Source organism: Oryza brachyantha, unplaced genomic scaffold (assembly GCF_000231095.2).
Source record: "Oryza brachyantha unplaced genomic scaffold, ObraRS2 ChrUN-Ctg83, whole genome shotgun sequence".
Taxonomy (NCBI): Eukaryota; Viridiplantae; Streptophyta; class Magnoliopsida; order Poales; family Poaceae; genus Oryza; species Oryza brachyantha.
Genome location: NW_024427283.1, coordinates 27,501 through 34,726, shown reverse-complemented (window position 1 = coordinate 34,726; position 7,226 = coordinate 27,501).

Genomic DNA, 7,226 nt, shown 5'->3' with positions numbered 1-7,226 from the left:
CCACCCCACTCCTCCCTCGTGCTCCCGCCTAGCTCCTCTGGCCGCATCCGGTTGCGCCGCCGCTCCGCAGCGCCGTCGCGCCACCGTCGCCCGGCACCGACCGATCTCATCGCATCGGCCGTCGTCGCCGCGCCACCCCGGTGAGCCCGCTCTCCTCCCTTCCTCTGTTTCTTCGTGCGACCGCAAGTGCGCCCCGCCACTCGCCGTCGGCCGACGTCCTCCGCCGCCACCCGATCCCGCGAGCCGTCGTTTGGTGTCGGGCGCTGCCGGTGCTCGCCGTTGCATCTCCGCCCTTCGCCACCATCGTCGCGCGGCCACCAAGCCTTCGCTGCCTGCGCCCCGCCGTCGCCTCCACCTTCCGGCGCCATCGCCATCGCCCCTCCACCTGCCGTCTTCGTCCGCGCCGACTCGTCGTCGCTGTTCTCGTCACCACCTTCGCCTCCGCCGACCACCAACCGCCGCTCTGCTGTCGAGCCGTCGCCGGCCGTCACTGTCCCCGCGCCGCCGTCGAGGCCGTCTCTCCTCTCCTCTCTCGCTGCCACTTGGCCGCTCCGCTCCACCGCCGCTCAGCCACCCTCTCCCTCCGCTCTGCTCCGCCGCCGCTCCGAGCCGCGCCACCCCGCCGCGGTCTCTGCCTCCTCCTCGCCGACGCCGTCGTCGCCCTTCGGTCGCCGGTCGGTGTCGCCGACGTCGACGCCCTCGTGCCGCCGGTCATCGCCATCGCCACCCTCCCCTTTCCTCCTCAGCCGTCGCCGTGCCGCCGTGCCGTCGTCGTCGTGCGCTGCGCTCGGGCGCCGCTGCTCGCGCCGCCGACGTCCTCGCTTCCCGGCCGCCGCCGCCAATCGCCGCCGTCCGCCGCATACCCGCCGGTCCGCGCCGCCGTCCGCCGGTCGCCGCCCGCCGCGCCGTCGCGCCGCGAGCCGCGAGCCGCGCGCTCTGCTCGCTCCTCTCTGTCCTCTCTCGCTGACGAGTGGGACCCACCCGTCAGTCGTTCCCCGCCAGCCCCTTCCTCTCTCTCCTCCCCGGGCCCGCGTGTCAGCCGCCCACCTCCCCCTCTCTCTCACCGATAGGTGGTCCCCACCTGTCAGCCGTCAGTTCCTCTCTCCTCGCTGACGTCAGCAGCCCCATTAATTGCGCAATAATTGATTTAGGACTTTTCTGTTTAGTTAAAAACCCAGAAAACTTCTAAAATTCATAAGTAATCCATCTAGTCTCCGTTTAGGTCCATTCAAGTTTCATTAAATCCAGAAAAATGCCAAGAATCCATTAAAAATAGTTTCTTTCTCTGTTTCAGTAGTTTTTTTAGCCTGTTTTGTTTGTTTTGCCTTGTTTGTCGTAGGTTTTGACCCCGTCGCAGCGCCGTTCGTTCCCGAAGTCGTCGCCGAAGTTCCTCGTGGGTCTAAGCAAGGCAAGTGGCACCCTTCTTTGATCATATTGAACCCATGATTATAAAATCCCCCGCTTTTACATTCAAACATGCATTGTTTTATGCAAATCTATTTATTGTATTTATCTATTGGGCATTTACCTTTATATCCGTTGATTCCCATTTATTATTGTCATCCCAGGGTTAATTTGACTAGAATTAGGGTTAGTCAATGCTTAGCCATGCTTAGTTCAACTAGCTCACCAATTATTATTTAATTATTGTTGCACTTTGGTACACCTTCAATGGTTGTTATCATTATTCATTTCCCGATGTGGTTTAATACAACTAAAATATTGCTTATGGTGGGCTGTGGGTGCATGGTTTTGAGAGTCGTGCCCATGGCAATTAAGGACCGGTTCTCGGGAAACCCTGAAGGTCTTACACGTACTAACCACAAGCCAGAATGGGCAACGGTGAGACTCGTAATCTAGCTTGTCCCTATTCGACGTACCCAGGCAAGGGTAGGCGTGATGGAGTATGGACGGGCAATCGTGGTGTAACGAAAGCTTCTCCTGCTTCCGGATCTACCAAGGCACAAGAGGGGACTGCCCGACTTGGTGTAAAGGAGGGGGTGAAACCTGAAGTGTGGTGCGATTGTCTAGGGAGGGTTAGGTGAAAGGTCTTATCATGGTTTCCGTACTGAGGTATCGTGGTGATACGTTGGGGCATGGTAACATGCTTGGCAGCCATGTCTTGTGGGTAAAGTTGTACACCTCTGCAGAGTAAAACTATTCGAATAGCCGTGCCCGCGGTTATTGGGCGAACCGACAGACTCACTGGGATTAGTTGAACCCCTTTAATAATTTTATTAATCTTGGAACTGGTTTGACCCTGCGCAATGTGGTGTAACGTTGGCAGTGGTTTGGGTCTGTCGCAACGTGGTTTAACGTTGGACAGAGGGTTGACCCTATCGCTACGTGGTGTAACGTTCGACAGCGGTCTGGGCCTGTTGCAACGTGGTGTAACGTTGGACAGTGGATGATTATTTTAAATGTTTACTTCACTTTTATTTCAGTCTATTTTATCTACTGTTTTGCTAAATTACTGCAGCTTTTGTGCAAGTTAACCTTAGCCTATCCTTGATACCCTGTTGCATTCATTATTCTCCCTCTCTTGGGTGTTACTTGTTGAGTACGGTGGTTTGTACTCAGCCTTGCTTAATTTTCCCCCACCAGAGCAAGCGCCAGAGCCGGTGTCAGAAGAAGGTTGTTCCGAAGGTTGAAGTAAGGTTCAGTCCGCCGTCGAGAGTGCCTGTGGTGTGGAGCCGTCTTCGCAAGCTGAAGCTGAAGATTAGATGGTCTAGTCTTGTTTTCCTCTTTCCGCTGCATTTCGATAGATAATTGTTTTTATTTGTTTTTAAGCCGTGGAACTGTGTATTAATTTGTCATAGTGTGTACTCGGGCTGATGCCTGGACCGAGATTTAATACATGCTATTGTTCAGAAATTTGGTGTAAATTTCTGGGCGTGACAAGTTGGTATCAGAGCCAATCTTGACCGTAGGATGAGCCAAATGGAAACCCTAGGAGCCTTCTTTCATATGCATTAGATTTTGCAAAATTTGAGTCGTTTAAAAAAAAAAAGAGTCGAGTCTTTTGGTTTTGAAAATTTAGCTGAGCATACTTGCTTCTCAAACCTTGATCTCTATAGATGTGTGTCATCCCATCGACGAGCCCGTCCCTTCGTCGCAGCAGTCGACAACGACTTCAGCTGATCAAGTGTCAAGACCGAAGAGTCAAGTTCTTCCAGAGGTGAAGAGTCAGGTCTGCGCTACTCCAAGCGTCGCTCTCAAGTTGAAGACAAGTCGTTCAAGAGTCAAGCGTTGCTTCTTCAGTCGTCGCAGCCGTTTCGAGCCGTAGACGTTACCCTAGCATCGCCTTTTAGTCGTTGCTTGGTAGTTTTTGTGTGTGTAGGTTTGTTTTGGGGTTAGCGGTTCACCATAACAAGTGGAGGCGTTATGGTCGTACCACCAGGAGTTGAGTGCTCTTTTAAGTGTTTTAATCCAGATCAGAAAATTTCACTCGAGTAATTCAAGAAAAGCCCCTTTGATTTTCTCCTCTGCCTTTGTTCTCTCCTTCTGCTCTGAAGATGGTGAACACAAGGAACAGTAACCGCAACAACAATGGAGCAACTGGAAGTCAAGAAAACCATGAAGGTTCGCGCAATGGACCGCCACCGCCGCAACAAGAGGACCCGATGATTGCCCAAGTTCTAGCCAACCAGGCTCAGATGATGACCATGATGATGCAACAGATGCAACAACAACACCAACAGGTGATGCAGCTTTGGATGAATCAGCAGCAGAATCAACACCAAGGACCACTGCCAGCACAATCAAGGTTATCAGAGTTTCTTCGAGTTCGACCACCGACGTTTGCGAGCACAACCAACCCGATGGAAGCAAATGACTGGCTACATGCAATCGAAAAGAAGCTGAATCTTTTGGAGTGCAGTGATCAAGAGAAGGTCGCTTTCGCGACTCACCAACTGATGGGACCCGCCTCCGTTTGGTGGGATAACCTTCTGGCTACTCGGACTGCCACTACAGATATCACTTGGGACGAGTTCTGCAATAGTTTTCGGAAAGCTCATGTGCCGGATGGAATAGTGGCACAGAAGAAGCGAGAGTTTCGTGATCTACAACAAGGGGATATGACAGTTACAGAGTATCTCCATGAGTTCAACCGCCTAGCACGTTATGCCCCGGAAGATGTGCGCACCGATGCTGAAAGACAAGAGAAGTTTCTTGAAGGATTGAATGATGACCTGACCAAACAGCTGATCTCAAAGGATTTCGCGGACTTTGAGAAGTTAGTGGACAAAGCAATCTGCCAGGAGGACCAGTGCAACCAGATGGATCGCAAGAGAAAAGCGGAACAAGTCAACACAGGAAAGAACCAGAAGCCACGTTTGCACTTTGGACAACAACAGGGGTCTTCGACACTGATTGTTCGTCAACACCGACCTTTCAACCCAAGCAACTACAACCCCCATGACAACGACAGCAATGGAGGACCACTGCAGCCCTTATCAGCACTGCCACCGCCAAGCCGGGCAACACCAGCTCAGAAGCCAGGGGTTTGTTTCAACTGCAACAGACCGGGTCACTTCGCCAAGGAGTGTCCACAGCCAAGACGCAACAAACCAGGATTCGTGCAAGCCCAAGTCAATCAAGTCTCAGCCAAGGAAGCTCAAGCCGCACCCGAGTTTGTTCCAGGTAAGTTCTGCCAACTCTAGGCTGCTTGTCTGCACCTCTTTAACAGCTCCTCCGAATCTCGGGGACGAGATTCTGTTAAGGGGGGTGGATTTGTCACGCCCGGGGTTTTATCCCAAGCCTAAATCGTAAAAAGAAATCCGTAAGCAACAATTGGCTTAATTAACTCAGGAAAAATCCCTCTAAAAAGAACCTAATTCAATTAAATCGAGGCTCGCAAATCGATTAACTGGATTTAAATTCAAATTGCAGAAGTATAAAATTTGGCCAAACAAAATAATTTAAAATTCGGCAAAAGTGGGGTTTTCCTTTTTCCCTCCTTTTTCCTTTCTTTTTCCCTTCCTTCTCAAATTGGGCCGAAGTCCAATTTTCCTCCCTTCCTTTTCTTTTTCCTTTTTCTTTTTCCTCTCCTCCTTCCCGGCCGGCCCAGCCGAGCCGGCCCACCTCTCCCCGCCCGGCCGGCCCAGCCGAGCCGGCCTCCCGCTCCAGCCTCCTCCGCCCCGCGCGCGCCGCCGCCAATCGCCGCCGCCCGGCCCAGCTCGCTCGCGCGTCCGCGCCCGCGCTCGCCGCGAGTCCGTCTCGCCTCCCTCCTCCCCTCGCGCCACTGACAGGTGGGGCCCACCTGTCAGCGACCAGGTTTCGCCAGCGCCCCGCCTCCGCGTCGCGCCAGCCGAGTCCGCCGCCGCCCCGAGTCCTCCGCCGCGCCGCCGCTGCAACCACCGGCCGCAACCGCCGCCGCCGAGTTCGCCGCGTCGTCGACTCGGTCTCCACCGGCCGCTCCGCCCTAGCCGGCGCCACCACCTATAAAATCCTCGCGCCGCCGCCCCGCCGCCACTTTCCCCCTTTCCGCCGAAGCTTCCCTCCGTCGCCGTCAGCCGCCGTTTTCCCCGTCGGCCGTTGGACGTCGCCGCCCACCCGCGTCACCACCTCCGCCTCGTCCTCGCCGACCTTCCGCCGGCCCTCGTCGCCACCGGTGGTCGCCGAGCTTCGTCGCCGCCCCTTCGTCCCTTCCGCCGCCGTGCCCCGTCGTCTCGACGCCGTCGGCCGATCTCGCCCCCGAACGTCGCAGGCCGTCGCTCGTCTGCGTCATCACCTCTGCCTCATCCTCGCCGACCTGCTGCCGCTCCTCGTCGCCACTGGTGAGCGCTCCGCTCCTCTCTCCCTCTTTCTCCCCTCTTCGCCGCCGCTGCCGACCTCCCCGTGCAAACGGTAAGTGCCGGTCGCCGTCCGCCGCGTCACCCGCTTGTCGCCTTCTCGTCGTCGCCGTCACGCCGTTGTTGCCGTGCCGTTCGCCATCGTCACCGTGCGCCACTGCTCCGGTTGCGCCGCCGCTCCGGTCGCGTCCGCCGCTCAGCCGCCAAGCTGCGTCGCTGCCTGGCCGACTCCACCCCACTCCTCCCTCGTGCTCCCGCCTAGCTCCTCTGGCCGCATCCGGTTGTGCCGCCGCTCCGCAGCGCCGTCGCGCCACCGTCGCCCGGCACCGACCGATCTCATCGCATCGGCCGTCGTCGCCGCGCCACCCCGGTGAGCCCGCTCTCCTCCCTTCCTCTGTTTCTTCGTGCGACCGCAAGTGCGCCCCGCCACTCGCCGTCGGCCGACGTCCTCCGCCGCCACCCGATCCCGCGAGCCGTCGTTTGGTGTCGGGCGCTGCCGGTGCTCGCCGTTGCATCTCCGCCCTTCGCCACCATCGTCGCGCGGCCACCAAGCCTTCGCTGCCTGCGCCCGCCGTCGCCTCCACCTTCCGGCGCCATCGCCATCGCCCCTCCACCTGCCGTCTTCGTCCGCGCCGACTCGTCGTCGCTGTTCTCGTCACCACCTTCGCCTCCGCCGACCACCAACCGCCGCTCTGCTGTCGAGCCGTCGCCGGCCGTCACTGTCCCCGCGCCGCCGTCGAGGCCGTCTCTCCTCTCCTCTCTCGCTGCCACTTGGCCGCTCCGCTCCACCGCCGCTCAGCCACCCTCTCCCTCCGCTCTGCTCCGCCGCCGCTCCGAGCCGCGCCACCCCGCCGCGGTCTCTGCCTCCTCCTCGCCGACGCCGTCGTCGCCCTTCGGTCGCCGGTCGGTGTCGCCGACGTCGACGCCCTCGTGCCGCCGGTCATCGCCATCGCCACCTCCCCTTTCCTCCTCAGCCGTCGCCGTGCCGCCGTGCCGTCGTCGTCGTGCGCTGCGCTCGGGCGCCGCTGCTCGCGCCGCCGACGTCCTCGCTTCCCGGCCGCCGCCGCCAATCGCCGCCGTCCGCCGCATACCCGCCGGTCCGCGCCGCCGTCCGCCGGTCGCCGCCCGCCGCGCCGTCGCGCCGCGAGCCGCGAGCCGCGCGCTCTGCTCGCTCCTCTCTGTCCTCTCTCGCTGACGAGTGGGACCCACCCGTCAGTCGTTCCCCGCCAGCCCCTTCCTCTCTCTCCTCCCCGGGCCCGCGTGTCAGCCGCCCACCTCCCCCTCTCTCTCACCGATAGGTGGTCCCCACCTGTCAGCCGTCAGTTCCTCTCTCCTCGCTGACGTCAGCAGCCCCATTAATTGCGCAATAATTGATTTAGGACTTTTCTGTTTAGTTAAAAACCCAGAAAACTTCTAAAATTCATAAGTAAT